The sequence below is a fragment of the Triticum dicoccoides genome, chromosome 7A (assembly GCF_002162155.2).
Source record: "Triticum dicoccoides isolate Atlit2015 ecotype Zavitan chromosome 7A, WEW_v2.0, whole genome shotgun sequence".
In the NCBI taxonomy this organism is placed as follows: Eukaryota; Viridiplantae; Streptophyta; class Magnoliopsida; order Poales; family Poaceae; genus Triticum; species Triticum dicoccoides.
In genome coordinates this window covers 289,871,716-289,896,360 of record NC_041392.1, presented here as the reverse complement: position 1 = coordinate 289,896,360, position 24,645 = coordinate 289,871,716, and positions in this window count along the sequence as shown.

The following is a 24,645-nucleotide window of genomic DNA, read 5'->3' as shown; positions in this document are numbered from 1 at the left end:
GAGACTTGCCGGTAACGAGATTGAACTAGGTATTGAGATACCGACGATCGTATCTCGGGCAAGTAACATACCGATGACAAAGGGAACAACGTATGTTGTTATGCAGTTTGACCGATAAAGATCTTCGTAGAATATGTAGGAGCCAACATGAGCATCCAGGTTCCGCTATTGGTTATTGACTGGAGATGTGTCTTGGTCATGTCTACATAGTTCTCGAACCCGTAGGGTCCGCACGCTTAACATTCTGTGACGATTTGTATTATGAGTTATGTGATTTGATGACCGAAGTCTGTTCGGAGTATTGGATGAGATCGGGGACATGACGAGGTGTCTCAAAATGGTCAAGACGTAAAGATCGATATATTGGAAGGCTATATTCGGACATCGTAAAGGTTCCGAGTGATTCGGGTATTTTTCGGAGTACCGGAGAGTTACGGGAATTCGTATTGGGCCTTAATAGGCCATACGGGAAAGGAGAGAAAGGCCTCAAGGGTGGTCGTGCCCCTTCCCCATGGACTGGTACGAATTATACTAGGGAAAGGGGGCGCCCCCATCCTTCGTTCTCCTTCTCGCTTCCCTTTTTCATATTCCATGTAGGAGGTGGAATCCTACTAGGACTAGGGAGTCCTACTAGGACTCCACACTTTGGGCGCGCCCTATGAGGGCCGGCCTCCTCCTCCCTCCATCCTTTATATACATGGCCAGGGGGCACCCCATAGACACACAAGTTGATCATTGATCTCTTAGCCGTGTGCGGTGCCCCCTCCACCATAATCCACCTCGGTCATATCATAGCGGTGCTTAGGTGAAGCCCTGTTCCGGTAGCATCATCATCACGGTCATCACGCCGTCGTGCTGACAAAGCTCTCCCTCGACACTCTGCTGGAACGTGAGTTCGTGGGACGTCATCGAGCTGAACGTGTGCAGATCGCGGAGGTGTCGTACTTTCGGTACTAGGATCGGTCGATCGTGAAGATGTATGATTACATCAACCGCGTTGTCATAATGCTTCTACTTACAGACTACGAGGGTACATAGACAATACTCTCCCCTCTCATTTCTATGCATCACCATGATCTTGCGTGTGCGTTGAAATTACTGTGTTCCCCAACAGTGGCATCCGAGCCAAGTCTATGTATAGATGTTATATGCACAAGTTGAACACAAAGGAGATGTGGGCGTGGGTATATACGTATTGCTTGCCGTCACTAGTTGATTCTTGATTCAGCGGTATTGTTGGACGAAGCGGCTCAGACCGACATTACACGTACGCTTACGCGAGACTGGTTCTACCGACGTGCTTCGCACACAGGTGGCTAGTTGGTGTCTGTTTCTCCAACTTTAGTTGAATCGTATTCAATGAACATGGTTCTTTCTGAAGATCAAAAAGCAATGACTATACCATGTTGTGGTTTTTTGATGCGTAGGTAAGAACGGTTCTTGCTTAGCCCGTAGCAGCCACGTAAAACGTGCAACAACAAAGTAGAGGACGTCTAACTTGTTTTTGCAGGGCATGTTGTGATGTGATATGGTCAAGACATGATGAGATATAAATTGTTGTATGAGATGATCATGTTTTGTTAAAGGTATCAGCAACTAGCTGGAGCCTTATGGTTGTCTCTTTATTGCGTAAGATGCAAGCTCCATATAATTGCTTTACTTTATCGCTAAGCGATAGCAATAGTTGCAAAAGCAATAGTTGGTGAGACAACCATGTGACGACACATTGATAGAGATCAAGATGATGGAGATCATGGTGTGATGCCGGTGACGATAGAGATCATGATGGTGTGATGGAGATCAAAGGCACAAGATGATGATGGCCATATCATGTCACATATTTTGATTGCATGTGATGTTTATCCTTTATGTATCTTATTTTGCTTAGTTCGGCGGTAGCATTATAAGATGATCTCTCACTCAATTTCAAGGTATAAGTGTCCTCCCTGAGTATGCACCATTGCGACAGTTCGTCGTGCCAAGACACCACGTGATGATCGGGTGTGATAAGCTCAATGTTCACATACAATGGGTGCAAGCCAGTGTTGCACACGCGGAATACTCGAGTTAAACTTGACGAGCCTAGCATATGCAGATATGGCCTCGGAACACTGGAGACCGAAAGGTCATGCGTGAATCATATAGTAGATATGATCAACATAGTGATGTTCACCATTGGAAACTACTCCATCTCACGTGATGATCGGACATGGTTTAGTTGATTTGGATCACGTGATCATTTAGATGACTTGAGGGATGTCTATCTAAGTGGGAGTTCTTAAGTAATATGATTAATTGAACTTTAATTTATCATGAACTTAGTCCTGATAGTATTTGCATAACTATGTTGTAGATCAATAGCTCGCGACGTAGCTCCCCGTTTATTTTTGATATGTTCCTAGAGAAAAACTATGTTGAAAGATGATAGTAGAAATGATGCGTGCTAGGTCCATGATCTGAGGATTATCCTGATTGCTGCACAGAAGAATTATGTCCTTGATGCACCGCTAGGTGACGGACCTATTGCAGGAACAGATACAGACGTTATGAACGTTTGGTAAAGCTCAGTATGATGACTACTTGATAGTTTAGTGCACCATGCTTTACGGCTTAGAACCGGGACTTCAAAAATGTTTTGAACGTCACAGAGCATGTAATATGTTCTAAGAGTTGAAATTGGTATTTCATACTCATGCCCGTGTTGAGAGGTAGAAGACCTCTAACAGTACTTTGCCTACAAGATGGAGGAGAATAGCTCAACTAGTGAGCATCAGCTCAGATTGTCTGGGTACTACAATTGCTTGAATCAAGTGGGAGTTAATCTTCCAGATAAGATAGTAATTGACAAAGTTCTTTAGTCACTATTACCAAGTTACTAGAACTTAGTGATGAACTATAATATGCAAGGGATAACGAAAGTAATTCCCAAGCTCTTCACGATGCTGAAATCGGCGAAGGTAGAAATCAAGAAATAGAATCAAGTGTTGATGGTTAACAAAACCACTAGTTTCAAGAAAAATGGCAAAGGGAAAGAAAGAGGAACTTCAAAGAAGAATATCAAGCAAGTTGCTGCTCCCGTGAAGAAGCTCAAAGCTAGACCCACGCCTGGAACTGAGTGCTTCTACTTCAAAGGAAATGGTCACTGGAAGTGGAACTGCCCTAGATACTTGGTGGATAAGAAGGATGGCAAAGTGAACAAAAATTATATATTTGATATACATGTTATTGATCTGTAATTTACTAGTGTTTATCACAACACCTCATTATTGGATACTGGTTCAGTTACTAAGAGTAGTAACTTGAAACGGGAGTTGCAAAATAAACAGAGACTAGTTAAGGGTGAGGTGATGATGTGAGTTGGAAGTGATTCCAAGGTTGATAAGATCACCATCGCACACTCCCTTCACCTTCGGGATTAGTGTTGAACCTAAAATAAATGTTATTTGGTGTTTTCGTAGAGCATAATATGATTGGATCATGTTTATAGCAATACGGTTATTGTCGGTGTTCTGGGAACGGGGGTCCCCAGACTTGCCTGCATGCGGCCCGCAGTGTGACTCCACCAGCGGCCTCTACGGCCCACCTTCACCAGCAAACACCCAAGACCCTCGCGAGGGGCCAAGCCTCGCGAGGCGGACGATGCAAGACCACCTCAGGAGCAGCCTCACCAGGATGGCTCACGAGGGGCGGAGAAATCAAGGCAAGGCGAACCTCGCGAGGTTTCCAATACGTAAGCCATGACGATCAAGACCAGGCAGGCGCCAGCGCGCACAGTGTCCTCGTTTCCTCTTTCGTGCTAAGGAGGCAAGCGCAGGCGAGGAGTTCCAAGGCATCAGGCAAAGGTTTCCATATCGGTGCAATGAGGCCAAGACCAGTAGGACGGCAGGACAGAGGTCACCGTGGATCCCAAGACGGCGTCACCACCAGAGCCTTTGGCAGGCGAAGACTACTTTTGTCAGGATAGCTTGTACTAGCTATCCCCCTTCAAATTGGCCATTGTGGGATCCCTTCCCGCTCAATATTTGGGGAAGAGGGCCAATGCCACTATAAATAGGACTAGCCACCATAGTAGGAGGCAACTGGTCTGAAAGGGAGAGAGATGATCCTCAACCACACAAGTCCGCCAAGCACAAGAACACCTCTCCTCAGGAGGCTGTTCTTCCCTTGTAACTATTCATCCTCAGCCCAAGAGACAGTCCACCACACCGCATTGGAGTAGGGTATTACACCACAACGGTGGCCCAAACCAGTATAAATCTTGTGTCTCATGTTCTTTGGGTCTGTCAAGCTAGGCCGTGAGATCTTTGAGAGCACGAGCTAGAAAGGGGGGAGATCTTTGTGCGCACCCAGTGTTCGAACCTCAAGGGTTTTATCGGAACCCGAAATCCGACATTTGGCGCGCCAGGTAGGGGTGCGCCAAAGCTTCGCCCCTCGATGGCCTCGCCTCTCCGAACGATTCTCATGGACACCGTGTCTTCCCTGACTGGATCGACAGGCGCCCTCCATGGCACGGGGGGGCTCCGCGCCTTCACCCCCGCCTTGTGGCGGGTGCAGTGGCCGCACAAGTTCAAGTCGGAGATGCCGCCCCATTACGACGGTGCGGCAGATCTGGTGGCCTTTCTGCTGGCGTACGAGGAGGCTATCCTGGAGGCCGGGGCGACGACAAGATCATGGCCAACTGGTTCCCGATGGCCCTTGCTGGCGTTCCGCGTGCCTAGCTCCTCCATCTGCAAGAATTTTCCGTGGCCTCTTGGGAGGAGCTGCCCGACCTCTTCATCACGCGCTTCGAGGGACCAGCACCCCCAGTCGTCGTGGCTCTCCTCGGTGGCTCGCAGGCGCCACCCTCAGACCGTCACATCAAGTCATTCTTTCGCCAGATCAACGCCGGCTCCACGCGGCAGGGGGCTCCCCCGGGGTGGGCAGCGCCCAAGGCCGACATGATCTTTGACTTAGAAGATCACCTAGTCAACACCGTTGGTTCGGGTGCGCTTCCGATGCTTTGCACGCTGACCATCTGTAGTGTAGCCGTCAGCAAGACCCTCATCGACGGTGGCGCCGGCCTCAACGTGCTCTCTGTGGAGGCCTTTAGCCTCCTTCACATACCGCTCGAGCGGCTCCGCCCTAGCCGGTCCTTCTCCGGAGTCGGCGGCAGCTCCTCCTACCCCCTGGGGAAAATCCGTCTCCCCGTGACTTTCGGCACCCGCGACAACTACCACATCGAGCTAATCGACTTCGAAATTGCCCGCATCAGTTTGCCGTATAACGCCATCCTCGGGTATCCGGAGCTGGCCCAGTTCATGGCGGCAACCCATCCTGCCTACAACCTCATGAACATGCTAGGAAGCAATGGAGTCCTTACCATGGCCGGAGACACCAAGGAAGCTGTGGCGGTCCTCAAGCTAGCCTTCAGGGCCACGGCGGCGGCCTGCCCGTTCGACAAGGCCGTGCCTAGGGCCAAGGGGGCTGCGCCGACCAAGAAGAAGCAGTTGTTCACTCAAGGTCAAGCCAAGACGAAGCAGATATCAGTCGACGTGGACGGGGCCTCTGGCGCTACCTTTATCATAGGCGCCGACCTTGCCCCAGATCAAGAGAAGGAGTTGGTGGACTTCCTGCGAGCGAACAAGGAAGTATTCGCCTGGGAGCCCAAGCAGCTAGTTGGGGTCCCGAGAGGAGTAATTGAACATCATCTGAGGGTGTGCCCCAATGTGCGCCCTGTGAAGCAGAAGGCGAGTCGGCAATCCACGGAGAAGCAGTCCTTCATCATTCAGGAAACCTGCAAGATGGAGGCAACATGTGTCATTCGTGAGGTCTGGTACCCGGAGTAGCTGGCAAACCCAGTCGTTGTGCCGAAGAAAGGAGGAAACGAATGCATGTGTGTCGACTTCATGAACCTCAACAAGGCTTGCCCTCAAGACCCGTTTCTGCTGCCGCGCATCGACCAGATTGTCAACTCCACCGTGGAGTGTGACCTGCTGTGCTTCCTAGATGTGTTCTCAGGATACCACCAGATCAAGATGGCAGTGGAAGATGTGGAGAAGACAACTTTCTTAACCCCATGCGGGGTATACTGCTACACTTGCATGTTGTTCGGACTGGGTAACGCAGGAGCAATCTTCCAGCGACTTATGCACGTCGCCTTGGGGTTACAGCTCGGGAGGAACACTGAGGCCTACATCGACAACATTGTGGTGAAGTCTCGGGAGGCGAGAACTTTGTTTCAGGACCTGGAGGAGACCTTCGCAAGCCTGCGCCAGGTGGAACTGCGGCTCAATCCAAAGAAGTGCATGTTTGGTGTCCCTTCGGGCAAGCTGCTGGGCTTCCTCGTGTCTCATAGGGGGATCGAGGCCAAGCCGGAGAAGGTCAAGGCGATCGAAGACATGAGCCCGCCGCAAACCCTCAAGGAGATGCAGACGCTTGCAGGATGCGTGACTTCGCTGGTGCACTTCATGTCCAAGTTGGGGGAGCGCGCCTTGCCATTCTTCAAGCCTATGAAGAAGAAGGGTCCATTCGAGTGGACCCCTGAGGCTGACCTAGCATTTCAAGACCTCAAGAGATACTTGACCAGCTCGCCGGTGATGGTGGCGCCTCGTCCTCGCGAGCCCTTTGTACTCTACCTGTCTACCACACCCCATTCCACTAGCGGGGCGCTGGTGACCCTCATAGAGGAGCCCCAAGTCAAGGGCTCACCAAATGAAGCCGCCAAGCCGAATAAGGCTGCACAATGCCAAGACGATGTTCCTGAGGCAGTGACTGGACCGGCTAGTCGTCAAGCCACAGGAGCTGGAGATCCACAGGAAACACCTGAGTCCCCGAGAGCCAAAAACTCCGTTAGCTCTCCCACCCTTGTCGAGCACCCAGTATACTTCGTCAGCACAGTGCTACGAGATGCGAGAGCTCGATACCCCATGCCTCAAAAGCTCTTGCTCGCACTCCTCGTGGCCTCGCGTAAGTTGCGCCACTACTTCTAGGGTCACCCCATCAAGGTCGTCTTAGCCTACCATTGGAGAGAGTGCTCAGGAACCCCAATGCCGCAGGGAGAGTCGCTGAATGGAACATCGAGCCGCAAGCGTTTAACTTGGAGTCCAGCACAATGCTACCTCTTGAGCACTGCGTTGGTTTTCCTCGAAGAGGAAGGGATGATGCAGCAAAGTAGCGTAAGTATTTCCCTCAGTTTTTGAGAACCAAGGTATCAATCCAGTAGGAGGCTACGCGTGAGTCCCTCGTACCTGCACAAAACAAATAAATCGTCGCAACCAACGCAAATAGGGGTTGTCAATCCCTATAAGGCCACTTACGAGAGTGAGATATGATAGATATGATAAGATAATATTTTTGGTATTTTTATGATAAAAGATGCAATGTAAAATAAAGGCAAAGTAAATAGAAAAAGGAGATAACTAAGTAGTAGGAGATCAATATGATAAAGATAGACCCGGGGCTCATAGGTTTGACTAGTGGCTTCTCTCAAGAGCATAAGTATTCTACGGTGGGTGAACAAATTACTGTTGAGCAATTGACAGAATCGAGCATAGTTACGAGAATATCTAGGTATGATCATGTATATAGGCATCACGTCCGAGACAAGTAGACCGACTCCTGCCTGCATCTACTACTATTACTCCGCTCATCGACCGCTATCCAGCATGCATCTAGAGTATTAAGTTAAAAACAGAGTAACGCCTTAAGCAAGGTGACATGATGTAGAGGGATAGACTCATGCAATATGAAGAAAACCCCATCTTGTTATCCTCGATGGCAACAATACAATACGTGCCTTGCTGCCCCTACTGTCACTGGGAAAGGACACGGCAAGATTGAACCCAAAGCTAAGCACTTCTCCCATTGCAAGAAAGATCAATCTAGTAGGCCAAACCAAACTGACAATTCGAAGAGACTTGCAAAGATAACCAATCATACATAAAAGAATTCAGAGAAGATTGAAATATTATTCATAGATAGACTTGATCATAAACCCATAATTCATCGCTCTCAACAAACACACCGCAAAAAGAAGATTACATCGAATAGTTCTCCACAAGAGAGGGGGAGAACATTGTATTGAGATCCAAATAGAGAGAAGAAGCCATCTAGCTACTATGGACCCGTAGGTCTGAGGTAAACTACTCACACTTCATCAGAGAGGCTATGGTGTTGATGTAGAAGCCCTCCGTGATCGATGCCCCCTCCGGTGGAGCTCCGGAACAGGTCCCAAGATGGGATCTCATGGATACAGAAAGTTACGGCGGTGGAATTAGGGTTTTGGCTCCGTATCTGATCGTTTGGGGGTACTAGGTATATATAGGAGGAAGGAGTACGTCGGTGGAGCAACAGGGGGCCCACGAGGGTGGAGGGTGCGCCTAGGGTAGGCAGGCGCGCCCCCTACCTCGTGGCCTCCTGTTTCCTTTCTTGACGTAGGGTCCAAGTCTCCCGGGTCTTGTTCATTGAGAAAATCACGTTCCCGAAGGTTTCATTCCGTTTGGACTCCATTTGATATTCCTTTTCTTCGAAACCCTAAAACAGGCAAAAAACAACAATTCTGGGCTGGGCCTCCGGTTAATCGGTTAGTCCCAAAAATAATATAAAAGTGGATAACAAAGCCCAATGATGTCCAAAACAGTAGATAATATAGCATGGAGCAATCAAAAATTATAGATACGTTGGAGACGTATCACACAACCAGGGTCATCAAGGGCGCATCGCTCGCTGATTTTGTGGCATAATGGACCGATACATCGGAGCTTGAAGCAGGCAAGAACCGATCCCTCCCACCGGGGAATGAAGCGCCAAACGGTTGGGTCATGTACTTTGATGGCACGTTCACGCGCTAGGGCGCGGGGGATGGAGCCGTAATCATCTCGCCCACTCAGGACAAACTTTACTATGCCATGCAACTCTGCTTCTAGCGGGGCGAGAAGGTCTCCAACCACATCGCAGAGTACGAGGGCCTCATCGCCGGCCTCAAGGCGGCGGCGGCCATGGGGGTGAAATGCCTCACCATCAAGGGAGACTCATGATACGTCTCCGTCGTATCTACTTTTCCAAACACTTTTGACCTTGTTTTGGACTCTAACTTGCATGGTTTTAATGGAACTAACCCGGACTGACGTTGTTTTCAGCAGAATTGCCATGGTGTTATTTTTTTGCAGAAATAAAAGTTCTCGGAATGACCTGGAAATAAACAGAGAATTATTTTGGAATATATAAAAAATACTAGAAGAAGAATCCACGTTAGGGGGGCCTCCACCTGTCCACGAGGGTGGGGGCGCGCCTGCCCCCTGGGCTCGTCCCCCTGCCTCATGGACCCCCTAACACTCCACCGACCTCAACATTGACTCCATATATTCACTTTCGGGGAGAAAAAAATCAGAGAGAAGGATTCATCGTGTTTCATGATACGGAGCCTCCGCCAAGCCCTAAACTCTCTCGGGAGGGCTGATCTGGTGTCTGTTCGGGGCTCCGGAGAGGGGAATCCGTCGCCATCATCATCATCAACCTTCCTCCATCACCAATTTCATGATGCTCACCGCCGTGTGTGAGTAATTCCATCATAGGCTTGTTGTACGGTGATGGGTTGGATGAGATTTATCATGTAATCGAGTTAGTTTTGTTAGGGTTTGATCCCTAGTATCCACTATGTTCTGAGATTGATGTCGCTATGACTTTGCAATGCTTAATGCTTGTCACTAGGGCCTGAGTGCCATGATTTCAGATATGAACCTATTATGTTTTCATCAATATATGAGAGCTCTTGGTCCTATATTGCAAGTCTATAGTCACCTACTATGTGTTATGATCCTGCAACCCCGAAGTGACAATAATCGGGACCACTCCCAGTGATGTCCGTAGTTTGACGAGTTCATGTATTTACTATGTGTTAATGCTTTGGTCCGGTACTCTATTAAAAGGAGGCCTTAATATACCTTAGTTTCCAATAGGACCCCGCTGCCATGGGAGGGTAGGACAAAAGATGTCATGCAAGTTCTTTCCATAAGCACGTATGACTATATTCAGAATACATGCCTACATTACATTGATGAATTGGAGCTAGTTCTGTGTCACCCTATGTTATGACTGTTACATGATGAACCGCATCCGGCATAATTCTCTATCACCGATCCATTGCCTACGATCTTTCCATATATTGTTCTCCGCTTATTTACTTTTCTGTTACTATTGTTATCCTCACTATAAAACACCAAATATATTACTTTTGCTACCGTTACCTTTTACCACCGTTACCACTACTATCATATTGTTTCGCTACTAAATACTTTGCTACATATATTAAGTTATCTAGGTGTGGTTGAATTGACAACTCAACTGCTAATACTTGAGAATATTCTTTGGCTCCCCTTGTGTCGAATCAATAAATTTGGGTTGAATACTCTACGCTTGAAAACTGTTGCGATCCCCTATACTTGTGGGTTATCAAGACTATTTTCTGGTGCCCTGCCTCGTGGGCCCATGGTGGCTCCCCTCCACTTATTCCAGCTACCACACACTCCTTCTTCCTCCCAGAAACATCACTAGCCAGCTCAAACCCGAGCCCAAGCTCATCTTGCTGCCATTTTCGATCTCCTTGCTCAAAGCACCTCTCACAAAACTGCTTTGGGGGATTGTTCCTTGGTATGTGACTCCTCCAATGGTCCAATTAGTTTTTGTTCAAGTGCTTTGTTCATTGCAAGTTTGTGCTTCCTAGGTGACCATGTTCTTGAGCTTGCATGCCAAATTTATATGGTTCCAAGTAGTTCTAATGCATGATATAGTCTCTAGGAACTTGTAGGAGTAGTTGCTATCAATTTTGTTGAGTTTGGTTCACTTTTATTTTGAAGTTACTAAAAATTTTAGAAATTTTCAGAAAAAGATGAAGAGATTTTTGAGGGGCTCTTCGAGCCGAAGCTCGAAGGATAAGCAAAGTGAAGAAGAAGAAGAGGGGCCCAAATATAATCTGCCTCGCACCGCGGAGGTTCGGCCGTGTGAATGGCCTTGTGATGATTTCTTGAGAGTAGCCGGGATTTATGATGATTTTTATGAGTTGGTTGAGAATGCAGGCCTCACCGACTTCCTCCACGACGAACGCGAACAGTATCTCTTACTCACTAATATCTTTGTGCAAAATTTTCATTTCCATTCTAGGAGGTCACCACCTACGTTGGATTTTTATTTATATGATGAGTATAAGGAGATGACCCTTCGTGAATTTTGTGAGGTTTGCAAGTTGCCCTTTTCTGGCATCACAGAGGAACCACATCGTGACGATGTGGATTGGTTTATTGATACCATTGCTATAGGGGAAACGAGGAAGGTTTCCGATGCACGAATTACTAGCATACACTTTCCTGTTCTACGTTACTTTGCTATATTTTCTAGTAGATGCTTAATTGGGTGCGGAAACTATGGAAACCTGAGTGCCCCTGATATTGTTATTTTGTGCCATGCCTTATTTCGTGATGAAACATTTAGTATGGGCGCTATTGGTGCAAAGCGGTTAAACCTTAACCGTACTAAGGGCCCCATCTTGGGAGGCATCTTCGCCTCGCGCCTTGCTGCATACTATAACATACCTATTAGGCATTATGAGAAAGAAGAAAAATTGCTGCCTCCTGTTTATCTAGATTATAAGAGTATGGTAGCACATGATTTTATTGTTAAGAATAGGGAAAATGCGCTTAAGTAAAAAATAATATTTGGCAAAAATCATCCTGAGACTATTACCTCTCCTGCTCCTTCCTTGTTTGATTTATCTGCAGGCAGGTACCTTGTTCCGTTGGAGGCCATTCATGCCTACCGGAACCCTACGTCAGCTACAGAGCCAGATCCAGAACCACAATTTGATCCTCCATGACAGTGTGATTACTAGTGGGATCCGGAGGTGATTGCCAACTAGTGGCAATCCGAGGCTTCTTCACAGTACGACCCCAGCTATCACTTTGGATATCCGTCAGGCCAGCCGTGGCCATAGACCAACTTAGGCCAAAAGCCTATGCTTGGGGGAGTACGTACTTCCCACCGACATTACATTCATGTTCACACACTCATTGCTAGTTGTCGGTGCTCATACTTTTTCATTGTATCATCCATCCTAGTTTATTTTCCTTTTTATGCTTTCTTCTTGTGTGTTCAATAAACCTTAAGAAAATAAAAAAATTAGTTGTAGCTATTAGGTAGTTTACCTTCCATGCCTGTAGTAGTAATTAAAAAGAAAACCCAAAAAGATTTCTCGTTCTTCTTTTGCTTGTTGGGAGCTTTCCCGTGTAAATAGTTTTATTTCTTTTCTTGTTCTCTAGGGGTCAAGAGGAGAAGACCATAATTAAAATGTTAAAGTGGCTCTTATATGCATTATTGTTGATCTGACAAAGAGCCCATATTACCTTTTCTTCTCCCTTGAATTGAATAATTGCATATTCCAGCTTAATCCAATGCATGTGCACTATTATTATTATCCACACTATTCGGTCATGCAAGTGAAAGGCAATAATGATGATTATATGATGAACTTATTGAGATGAGAAAAGCTGGTATGAACTCGACCTCTCTTGTTTTTGTAAATATGATTAGTTCATCGTTCCTGATTCAGCCTATTATGAATAAACATGTTTGCAATGACAATTAGAGATTATAGTTGCTTATGCCATGCTTAATTAGCTAGGAGCTTATAATGGTTTACCTTGTGTGCCAACATGCTATTAAAATGGTTGTGATGTGGTATGATAGGGTGGTATCCTTTTTGAACGATTCGAGTGGCTTGACTTGGCACATGTTCACGCATGTAGTTGAAACAAAATCAACATACCCTCTATGATATTTATGTTCATGGTGCATTATATCCTACTCATGCTTGCATTCGGTGTTGATTAATTTTAATTAATGCATGTTCATGACTGTTGTCGCTCTCTAGGTGGTCGCTTCCCAGTCTTTTGCTAGCCTTCACCTGTACTAAGCGGGAATACTGCTTGTGCATCGAATTCCATAAACCCAAAAGTTATTCCATAAGAGTCCACCATACCTACCTATATACGGTATCTACCTACCGTCCCAAGTAAATTTGTATGTGCCAAACTCTAAACCTTCAAATAAACATTCTGTTTTGTATGCTCGAATAGCTCATGTATCAACTAGGGCTGTCTGTATCTTCCATGCTAGGTGGGTTATTCTCAAGAGGGGTGGACTCCGCTCCTCACTCACGAGAACATGGCTGTTCACCGGGATACCCAGTCCCATGCTTTATGCAAATAAAATCAAAATAACTGCAAACAAAACTCCCCAGGGACCCTTGTTAGTTGGAGGCACTCGTTGTTTCGAGTAAGCCATGGATTGATGCTTGTTGGTGGAGGGGGAGTATAAAATTTACCATTCTGTTTGGGAACCGCCCATAATGTGTGTAGCATGGAAGATATCGAGATCTCCCGGTTGTTATGTTGACAATGAAAGTATACCGCTCAAATTATTATTCATATCTGTTTCAAAATCGAGCTCTGGCACCTCTACAAATCCCTGCTTCCCTCTGCGAAGGGCCTATCTATTTACTTTTATGCTGAGTTATCATCCTCTCATTAATAAGCACCAGTTGGAGAGCACCATTGTCATTTGCATCCATTACTGTTAGTTTACATTGAGTATGACTTGATTGGATCTCTTTTACCATGAATTACAATGTCTAGTCAGTCCTTGATCTTTAAAGGTGCTCTGCATTTATGTTTTGCTGTCTCAGAAAGGGCTAGCGAGATACCATCTTGTTATATCATATCATGATTGTTTTGAGAAAGTGTTGTCATCCGAGATTTATTATTATTGCTCGCTAGTTGATTATACCATTGCTATGAGTAAACATGAGACCTAAGTGTTATTGTGAATATGGTTAGTTCATAATCTTTGCTGAAAACTTGAATGCTGGCATTACATATTTACAACAACAAGAGCAAACAAAGTTTGTAAAAAAATTCTTTATCGCTTTAAGTTTATCAACTGAATTGCTTGAGGACAAGCAAAGGTTTAAGCTTGGGGTAGTTGATACGTCTCTGTCGTATCTACTTTTCTAAACATGTTTGCCCTTGTTTTGGACTCTAACTTGCATGATTTGAATGGAACTAACCCGGACTGGCGCTGTTTTCAGCAGAATTGCCATGGTGTTATTTTTGTGCAGAAATAAAAGTTCTCGAAATGACATGAAAATCAACGAAGAATTATTATGGAATATATAAAAAATACTGGAAGAAGAATCCACGCCAGGGGGCCTCCACCTGTCCATGAGGGTGGGGGCGCGCCCCCTGCCTCGTGGGCCCCCTGACGCTCCACCGACCTCAACCTTGACTCCATATATTCACTTTCGGGGGAAAAATAAGAGAGAATTATTCATCGCATTTTACGATACGGAGCTGCCGCCAAGCCCTAAACTCTCTCGGGAGGGCTGATCTACAGTCCGTTCGGGGCTCCGGAGAGGGGAATCCATCGCCATCGCCATCATCAACCTTCCTCCATCACCAATTTCATTATGCTCACCACCGTGTGTGAGTAATTCCATTGTAGGCTTGCTGGACGGTGATGGGTTGGATGATATTTATCATGTAATCGAGTTAGTTTTGTTAGGGTTTCATCCCTAGTATCCACTATGTTCTGAGATTGATGTTGCTATGACTTTGCTATGCTTAATGCTTGTCACTAGGGCCCGAGTGCCATAATTTCAGATCTGAACCTATTATGTTTTCATCAATATATGAGAGTTATTGATCCTATCTTGCAAGTCTATAGTCACCTACTATGTGTTATGATCCGGCAACCCCGAAGTGACAATAATCGGGACTACTCACGGTGATGACAGTAGTTTGAGGAGTTCATGTATTCACTATGTGTTAATGCTTTGGTCTGGTACTCTATTCAAAGGAGGCCTTAATATCCCTTAGTTTCCAATAGGACCCCGCTACCACGGGAGGGTAGGACAAAAGATGTGATGCAAGTTCTTTCCATAAGCACGACATTTGACCAAAGACATGATTCGGAGCTGATGCATATAATGCTATAAGTTCGGGGTGCGGCACTGTCGAAAGTGTTCGGACTTCTTGCGCCGTATTATGGGGTACACGAGAGCCCCTGGCGTACTTACCATACCCGAACGTACGGGTGTGGATTGTTGTAAATGGACATATAAGAGAGAAAAGAAGAAAAACTTAAATAATGCAATGATAGACTATCGATATGCATTGTTATTTAAATAATACATCGAAGCGTACTGGTACAAGTAGTGCCATAAGCAGAAAGTAGGACAACTTGAAATGTCCTATCCCAGGGCGAGCTGCGCATAGATTAGTTAAAACGGGTATATCAATTATTATTAGAGACCACCTGGGGGTTTCCGTGTTCATCTTAGCTTCTTGCCACCTTGGTTGTCGCTTCCAGAATGTGTCCGGCAATCGTACTGCTGGAAAGGGCTTCCAGAGAGTTAGGCCCTGAAAGAGGAAAGGAATGATAAAGGTATACATCCCCTAGGGCGGTTATGCCACATTGCGGGGCGTGTCCTGATCGTGCCCCCGCCTATGTCCATGGTATTTTCAGTGCGTAGTTATGTACGCGTGGCACGGATTTCGTCGCTTGACTGGGACTGGGACGGGGGCCGAATTGCTAGGTGAGCTCTGATCGTGCTAGGCGATCCTGTTGCAGCTTGTTCCGGACTCGCTTGAAGGTGTCCGGGGGCTGTGACACCGAATGAGTGGTCTGCCTTAAAAGGTTGCTTTGTGCTTCTGTTGCAAGGGCCGCAGTGTGCTTTTCCGTGCGGAGCGAGCGTTCTGTGTTTCCATTTACTGCTATGACCCCCCTGGGTCCTGGCATCTTGAGCTTGAGGTATGCGTAATGCGGCACTGCATTAAATTTTGCGAATGTTGTTCGTCTGAGCAGTGCATGATAGCCACTGCGAAACAGGACGATATCGAAGATTAACTCTTCACTTCGGAAGTTGTTCGGTGATCCGAAGACCACTTCCAATGTGATTGAGCCTGTGCAATGGGCCTCTACACCTGGGAGGACGCCTTTAAAGGTGGTTTTGCTGGGTTTGATCCTCTAGGGATCGATACCCATTTTTCACACTGTATCCTGATAGAGTAGGTTCAGGCTACTGCCGCCATCCATAAGGACTTGAGTGAGGTGAAATCCGTCAATGATGGGGTCTAGGACTAGTGCGGCAGATCCGCCATGACGGATGCTAGTGGGGGTGGTCCCTGTAATCGAAGGTGATCGGGCAAGGTGACCATGGGTTGAACTTTGGGGCGACGGGCTCCATCGCATAGACGTCCCTTAGTGCATGCTTCCTCTCCCTCTTGGGAATGTGGGTTGCGTATATCATGTTCACCGTCTTCACTTGTGGGGGAAACCCCTTCTGTCCTCCTGTGTTCGGCGGCCGGGGCTCTTCCTCGTCATCACAATGCAGCCCCTTGTCCTTGTTTTTGGCATTTAACTTGCCGGCCTGCTTGAACACCCAACATTCTCTGTTGGTGTGATTGGCTGGCTTGTCGGGGGTGCCGTGGATTTGACATGAGCGATCCAGTATGCGATCCAAACTGGACGGAGCCGGAGTATTTCTTTTAAATGGCTTTTTCCGCTGACTAGATCTAGATCCTTTGAATCCGGCATTGGCTGCCGTATCTTCGGTGTTATCGCCATTATTGCGGCGCTTTGGTCTATTACAACGTTGCCTGCCGTTAACATCTTTGGTATCCGAGGTGTCCGGATTCCTTGATGTGTTGTTGTTGCGAGCCAGCCAGCTATCCTCACCCGCGCAAAAGCGGGTCATGAGTGTTGTGAGGGCTGCCATAGATTTCCTCTTCTCCTGGCCGAGGTGGCGGGCGAGCCACTCGTTGCAGATGTTATGCTTGAATGCCGCTAGGACCTCTGTGTCCGGACAGTCTACAATTTGGTTTTTCTTAGTCAGTAACCGAGTCCAAAATTGTCTGGCCGATTCTCCTGGCTGCTAGGTTATATGTCTCAAGTCATCAGCATCCGGTGGCCCCACATAAGTGCCCTAGAAGTTGTCAAGAAATGTGTCTTCCAGATCCTCCCAACTGCCGACGGAATCTGCTGGCAAGCTATTCAGCCAATGTCGAGCTGGTCCTTTGAGTTTTAGTGGGAGGTATTTGATGGCGTGTAGATCATCACCGCGAGCCATGTGGATGTGAAGGAGGAAATCCTCAATCCATACAACGGGATCTGTTGTGCCATCGTATGATTCGATATTTACAGGTTTGAAACCCTCCGGGAATTCGTGATTCATAACTTCATCAGTGAAGCATAGGGGGGGTGCGGCGCCTCTGTGCCGGGCTATATCCCGACGCAGTTCATACGAATCTTGTCTGCTATATTCAGCCCGGTCAGATTTACTCTTGGTGTATCCGACGTGATGATCATCGTCCCATGTTGGTGTGCATGTCCGTGACCCGTATATTGACCTTGCGATTTTTGCCTTACTGTCCAATACGTCTCGCATGTCCCTTGTGTTGTCCCAGGCCTTAGTATTTTTTATTGAGTGGCGGCGGGGTGTAGGCTGAACTTCAGGCTGAAACGCCTCTCTGGCTCAGCCACGCGGTGGCAGGTCAGCCGCATCGTACACTGGTGATTGAGGTTTCAATTCTTCCTCCTTGAGGTGAGGTAGCAACATGCGTTTTGGGTAACTCTTGATGGGGCGCTTGAGTTCATACTCCTCAGCCGCAAGGACTTCGGTCCACCTGTCTGCTAGCAAGTCTTGATGAGCTTGAAGCTGTTGCTGCTTTTTCTTCAGGCTATTTGCCATGGCCATAAGCCGGCGCTTGAAGCGCTCTTGCTCGACGGGGTCCTCAGGCATGATAAATTCTTCGTCGCCGAGGCTCGCCTCGTCTTCGGAGAGAGGCATGTAATTTTCCTCCTCCGGTTCTCCATCTGATGCCCACTCTGGGGGGCTAGCTTGTTCGTCCTCCGGCTCTACATCGGGCTGGAGGGGATTGTTTTTGTCTTCGGCACTATCCGGAGTGTTATTATCTCCTGTGCCGGTATCACTACTCTTGTTGTGGCGGGACTTAGAGCGGTGTCGCTGACGTCGGCGTTTGGGTTGCTTCTTGGAGGGGTCATCCTCTGCTGTCTCGTCGCCATTGCCTTCTTTGGGGGTGTCCACCATGTATATATCATATGCTGAGGTGGCGGTCCAGCGCTCTGTGGGCGGTGGTTCCTGTTTGTCTCCGGCGTCGTCGTCCATACCGTCAAAGTCCTCGTAGTCGAAGTCAAGCATGTCGGTTAAGTCATCGACAGTGGCTACTAAGTGGCTGGTGGGTGGGTAGCGAATTTCTTCGTCGTCCGCATCCCATTCTAGCCAGACATAGTTCGGCCAAGGTTCTCCTGATAGGGAGAGAGACCTTAATGAATTTAGCACATCGCCGAAGGGCGAGTGCTGACAGATATCCACGGAGGTGAACTCCATGATCGGTGCCCAGTCGGATTCGAGGGTACGGATGTAAGCGGCTCGGAGTCCGTGGCCAGAGATGAATCCAATGGTTTGGCGACACGACTCTCGTAAGGGGTGAAGTTAGTATCCGGCTCTATCGCCACTGAGAGTGAGGCCTCCATGGCGGGGTCCATCCCTCTGCTCTCGGATGGCGTGACTTGCTCTGGATTAATGGCCGGAGTAGTTGCAGAAGTGATCTCACGAACATTGTCCGACGGCGGGGTTACGTCATGCTCGTCACAATTGTGCGGCGCGTCCGACATGGTCTGGAATCCATAGAAGATCAAGCTCCGCAGATGTCTCCCGTGATTCAAGTTTCCAAATCTAACCTGATGGCCAGGGGCGTAGCTCTCGATCTGCTCCAGATGGCCAAGCGAATTGGCCCGCAGTGCAAAGCTACCGAATATGAAGATCTGTACGAGGAGGAAAACCTCACCCTGGACCGCATCGTTACCGATGATCGAAGGAGCCACCGAGCCTTATGGTGACGGCACAATGGAACTCTAAATGAAAGCACCAATGTCGGTGTCAAAACCGGCGGATCTTGGGTAGGGGGTCCCGAACTGTGCGTCTAAGGCAGATGGTAACAGGAGGCAGGGGACACGATGTTTACCCAGGTTCGGCCCTCTTGATGGAGGTAATACCCTACATCCTGCTTGATTGTTCTTAGTGATATGATTATTACAAGAGTTGATCTACCACGAGATCGTAGAGGCTAAACCCTAGAAGCTAGCCTATGGTATGATTGTGTGTTGTCCTACGGACTAAACCCTCCGGTTTATATAGACACCGGAGGGGGCTAGGGTTACACAAGGTCGGTTACAAGGGAGGAGATATACATATCCGTATTGCCTAGCTTGCCTTCCACGCCAAGTAGAGTCCCATCCGGACACGAGACGAAGTCTTCAATCTTGTATCTTCATAGTCCAACAGTCCGGCCAAATGATATAGTCCGACTGTCCGGAGACCCCCTAATCCAGGACACCCTCAGGGAGCACTACAACATTTATGATAAGTATATGTGAATGACATATTGTTGAGCAGAAATAATGTAGAATTTTCTGGAAAGTATAAAGGAGTGTTTGAAAAGAGTTTTTCAAAGAAAGACCTCAATGAAGCTACTTAGATATTGAGCATCAAGATCTATAGAGACAGATCAAGATGCTTGATACATTTTCAATGAGTACATACCTTGACAAGATTTTGAAGTAGTTCAAAATGGTAAAGTCAAAGAAGGAGTTCTTGCCCGTGTTGTAAGGTGTGAAGTTGAGTAAAGACTCAAAACCCGACCACGACAGAAAATAGAAAGAGAATGAAAAGTCATTCCCTATGCCTCAATAATAGGTTCTATAAAGTATGCTATGCTGTGTACTAGACCTATTGTGTACCTCACCATAAGTTTGGCAAGAGGGTAAAATAGTGATCCAGGAGTGGATCACTGGACAAGGGTCAAAAATATCCTTAGTGGAATAAGGAAATGCTTCTCGGTTATGGAGGTGACAAAGAGTTTGTCGTAAAGAGTTATGTCGAAGCAAGCTTTGACACCGATCTAGATGACTATAAGTCTCGATCTAGATACATATCGAAAGTGGTGGCAATTAGCTAGAGTAGCTCTGTGCAAAGCATTGTAGACATAGAAAATTTGCAAAATACATACGGCTCTGAATGTGGCAGACCCGTTGACTAACTTTCTCTCACAAGCAAAACATGATCACTCTTTGGTTGTTAATGACATAGGGATGTGAACTAGATTATTGACTTTAGTAAACCCTTTGGGTGTTAGTCACATGGAGATGTGAACTATTGGTGTTCAATCACATGACGATGTGTACTAGATTATTGACTCTAGTGCAACTAGGAGACTGAAGGAAATATGCCCTAGAGGCAATAATAGAGTTGTTATTTATATTTCCTTATATCATGATAAATGTTTATTATTTATGCTATAATTGTATTAACCGGAAACTTAGTACATGTGTGAATACATAGACAAACAGAGTGTCCCTAGTATGCCTCTACTTGACTAGCTCGTTAATCAAAGATGGTTAAGTTTACTAGCCATGGACATGTGTTGTCATTTGATGAATGGGATCACATCATTAGAGAATGATGTGATGGACAAGACCCATCCGTTAGCTTAGCATTATGATCGTTCAGTTTTATTGCTACTGCTTTCTTCATAACTTATACATGTTCCTGTGACTATGAGATTATGCAACTCCCGAATACCAGAGGAACACCTTGTGTGCTATCAAACGTCCCAACATAACTCGGGGATTATAAAGATGCTCTATAGGTGTCTCCGATGGTGTTTGTTGAGTTGGCATAGATCAAGATTAGGATTTGTCACTCCGTGTATCGGAGAGGTATCTCTGGGCCCTCTGGGTAATGCACATCACTATAAGCCTTGCAAGCAATGTGACTAATGAGTTAATTACGGAATGTTGCATTAATGAACGAGTAAAGAGACTTGCCGATAACAAGATTGAACTAGGTATTAAGATACCGACGATCGAATCTCGGGCAAGTAACATACCGACGAAAAAGGGAACAACGTATGTTGTTATGCTGTTTGAACCATAAAGATCTTCATAGAATATGTAGGAGCCAATATGAGCATCCAGGTTCCGCTATTGGTTATTGACCGGAGATGTGTCTCGGTCATGTCTACGTAGTTCTCGAACCCGTAGGGTCTGCACACTTAACGTTCTGTGATGATTTGTATTATGAGTTATGTGATTTGATAACCGAAGTTTGTTCGGAGTCCTGGATGAGATTGGGGACATGACGAGGAGTCTAGAAATGGTCGAGACATAAAGATCAATATATTGGAAGGCTATATTCGGACATCGGAAAGGTTCGGAGTGATTCGGGTATTTTTTTGGAGTATCGAAGAGTTACGGGAAGTCGTACTGGGCCTTAATGGGCCATACAGGAAAGGAGAGAAATTCCTGAACGGTGGCCGCGCCCCTTCCCCATGGACTGGTCCAAATTGGACTAGGACAAGGGGGCACCCCCTTCCTTCTCGTTCTCCCTTCCCTTTTTCCTATTCCATGTTGGAGGTGGAATCCTACTAGGACTAGGGAGTCTGAGTAGGACTCAATACTTTGGGCGCGCGCTCCCTCCATCCTTTATATACGTGGCCAGGGGGCACCCCATAGACACACAAGTTGATCATTGATCAATTAGCCGTATGCGGTGCTGTCTCCACCATAATCCACCTCAATCATCTTGTAGCAGTGCTTAGGCGAAGCCCTGTTCCGGTAGGATCATTATCATCGTCATCACGCCGTCGTGCTGACAAAGCTCTCCCTCGACACTCTGCTGGATCGTGAGTTCGTGGGACCTCATCGAGATGAACGTGTGCAGATCGCAGAGGTGCCGTACTTTCGATACTAGGATCGATCAATCGTGAAGACGTACGACTACATCAACCGCATTGTCATAACGCTTCCGCTTACGGACTACGAGGGTACGTAGACAATACTCTCCCCTCTCATTGCTATGCATCACCATGATCTTGCGTGTGCATAGGATTTTTTTTGAAATTACTGCATTCCCCAACAGCCAGAACCCGTAATCCGACATTTGGCGCGCCAGGTAGGGGTGCGCCGAAGTTCCATCCCTTTGTCTGCCCCGCCCCTCCGACCGGTCACCATGGCCAGCGCGGCTCCTTCGACTGGATCGGTGAGCGACTCCGGTGGCTCCAGGGGGTTCAGGGCCTTCACCCCCGCCCTGAGGCGGGTGCGGTGGCCGCGCAAGTTCTAGCCGGAGATGCCGCCCTGCTACAACGGCGCGGTGGATCCGTCGACCTTCCTGCTGGCATACGAGGAGGCCGTCTTGGAAGCCTCATGGCCAACTGGTTCCCCATGGCCCTCGCTGGCACGCCGCGTGCCTAGCTTCTCAACCTGCCAGGATCCTCTATAGCCTCTTGGGAGGAGCTACACGACCTTTTCATCGCATGCTTCGCGACACCTGCGCCTGTCGCCGTAGAGGCCCTCCTCGGCGGCTCGCAAGCGCCACCCTCAGACCGCCACACCAAGCAGTTCTTTCACCAGATCGGCGCCGCCTTCATGCAACGAGGAGCACCTCCAGGATGGGCGGCACCCAAGGCCGACCTCTCGTTTGACTCAGGGGATCACCCCGCTACCACGGCCGGCTCGGGTGCACTCCCGATGCTCTGGCACCCAACATCTACCACGTCGCCATGACCAAGACTGTCATCGATGGCAGAGCCGGCCTCAACATGCTCTTCGTGTAAGCTTTCGGCTTGCTTCACATGCCGTACGGTAGGCTCCGCCCCACCAAGCCTTTCTCCGGAGTCGGCAGCAGGTCCACCAGCCCCTTGGGGCAGATACGCCTCCCGGTCACCTTCGGTACCCGAGACAACTACCGCACCGAGCTCATCGACTTCGACATCGCCCGCATTGGCCTCCCATACAACGCCATCCTCGGGTACCCTGCTTTGGCTCAGTTCATGGCGGCGACCCATCCGGCCTACAACCTCATGAAGATGCCGGGTAGCAGCGGCGTCCTCACCGTAGCCGGAGACACCAAGGAAGCTCTTGCGGCCCTCAAGCTTACCTTCAGGGCCGCAGCAGCAGTGTGCCCGGCCAGAGAAGCCACCCCAGGGACTAAGGAGGCCGCGCCGGCAAAGAAGAAGCATCTGTTCACTCAGGACCGGGCCGAAACGAAGCAGGTGCCGGTCGAGGAAGATGGATCTTTGGGGGCCACCTTCACCATAGGCGCCGGCCTCGACCCGGGTCAAGACGAGGCATTGGTGAAGTTCTTGCGCGCAAACAAGGAGGTATTCGCCTGGGAACCCAAGCAGCTGGTAGGGGTCCCAAGGGGGGTAATCAAGGATCACTTAAGGGTGTGCCCCAATGTGCGCCTTGTGAAGCAGAAGGCGCAGCGACAGTCCATGGAGAAGCAGTCCTTCATCGTCCAGGAAACTCGCAAGTTGGAAGCGGTGGGTGTCACTCATGAGGTCCGGTACCCGGAGTGGCTCGCGAACCCCGTTGTCGTGCCAAAGAAAGGCGGGAAGGAATGCATGTGTGTCGATTTCACCAACCTCAACAAGACCCGTTCCCGCTTCCACGTATTGACCAGATCGTCGACTCCACCGCCAAGTGCGACCTGCTGTGCTTCCTGGACGCGTTCTCGGGCTATCACCAGATCAAGGTGACAGTGGAGGATGTGGAGAAGACCGCCTTCCTGACCCCGTGTGGGCTGTACTGCTACACCTGCATGCCATTCGGACTGCACACTGCTGGGGTGACCTTCCAGCGGCTGATGCACATCGCCCTGGGTTAGCAGCTCGGCAGAAATGCTGAAGCCTACGTCGATGACATCGTGGTGAAATCTCAGGAGGCGAGAACCCTGATTCAGGACCTGGAGGAGACCTTTGCTAGCCTGTGCCAGGTGGATTTGCTGCTGAACCCGGAGAAGTGCGTGTTCGGTGTCCCCTCCGGCAAGCTACTCGGTTTCCTCGTTTCTTGCAGAGGGATCGAGGCTAACCCTTAGAAGGTCAAGGCAATAGAAGACATGAGCCCACCACAAACTCTCAAGGAAATGCAGAAACATGCCGGCTGCATAACCTCGCTGGGGCACTTCACCCAAGCTGGGGGAGCATGCTCTATCGTTTTTCAAGCTGGTGAGGAAGAAAGGCTCGTTCGAATGGACCCCAGAGGCAGATCTGGTGTTTCAAGACCTCAAGAGATACCGAACCAGCCCACAAGTGATGGTGGCACCTCGCCCCCTTGAGCCTCTGGTGCTCTATCTGGCTGCTACGCCTCACTCCGCCAGCGTGGCGTTGGTGGCGATTCGGGAGTACTGCCGGGCCAAGGACCTGCAACGCAATACCGCACCCTCAGCTAGAATGACACAGGCACAAGGCGGGCTGCCAAGGCCAAGACGATGCCCACAGACGATCACACCCCCGCAAGATGATGATCAAGGGCCCGTGGAGGCCCAGATGGGTGACCAGGCTCCTGAGGCCCCCCACCTCAGGAGACACCACAACCTCCTGAGGATACATGCTCCATTGACACTCCCGCCCTCATCGAGCACCCATTATACTTTGTTAGCACCATGCTATGGGACGCGAGAGCACGGTACCCCATGCCGCAGAAGCTCTTACTCGCGCTCCTGGTAGCCTCACGCAAGCTACGCCACTATTTCCAAGGCCA